Here is an 849-nt window from a genome sequence, read left to right on the forward strand (position 1 = left end):
GTTTGATTCTTAATCCTTTTTTTTCCCTCCATCCAGTTGTCATTTCAGCCAGTCCTATATAACAGGAATAGAGATGATCATGTGATCACAAACTATGTCACTAGCAACCTAGAAGGATGAGCTAGACGGGACAGCTGCAGGACTCCTGAGGCAGCCATGTAAAATCTCACTGATTACCAATGTTATTATAACATCACATGTAGCTTGTGTTGTATTTATATTGGACAGTACTGATCTACACAATAACGATAAGGGTTACGAAAATGCTCCCAATAGGCTCATTGCTACCCACGTAGCAGAAAGAAAACCGAATGGGAAAATATTTGTGGTCATGTCCGCAGTGCACGGAAACATTGAAAAGATAAACACCTGAATTTTGTGGTTGCAAAATAGGTGTGAGAACCTGCATGGCTGTGAGAACTAAATTATGGTCAAGAGAAGAGGATGAGAGCAAAACTCCATCAGAGAAATTATACAAACTGCTCTCTTCACACCACGCGGTAATGGGAGCTAAATCATTAAGAAGACCCAAAGCTCCTGACATAGAGGGCTGCAAAGATGTTTGATCTTGTTGTAAAAGCATCATCTTGCGTCCAAAATTTGCTAATGTGATCGATCTTTATAAATCTGAATCAGGTACTTCCTCATCTAAGTATTTTGTAATAGCAGGGCTTCAAATGCACTACGAATTACACACTGATCATCTTGGTGGAAGTGACAAACTACTCAAAAGTTTTGGGGACATGAAACAAATATCAAATTTTTTGGTTTGTTTCATATCATTGATGATGGGTTATCCACTGTGGCTCTTTTCCACGTCTCTTCCTCTTACAGGACCCAGGATTAAGG

General features: G+C 39.6%; 1 pseudogene; it reads right to left on the reverse strand.

Annotated features, from left to right (window-relative positions):
• Nucleotides 1-261: 261 nt before the first annotated feature.
• On the reverse strand, nucleotides 262-371 carry LOC118638056 (annotated as a pseudogene).
• Nucleotides 372-849: the final 478 nt, after the last annotated feature.

The sequence above is a fragment of the Molossus molossus genome, unplaced genomic scaffold (genome assembly GCF_014108415.1).
Source record: "Molossus molossus isolate mMolMol1 unplaced genomic scaffold, mMolMol1.p scaffold_m16_p_20, whole genome shotgun sequence".
Lineage (NCBI taxonomy): Eukaryota > Metazoa > Chordata > Mammalia > Chiroptera > Molossidae > Molossus > Molossus molossus.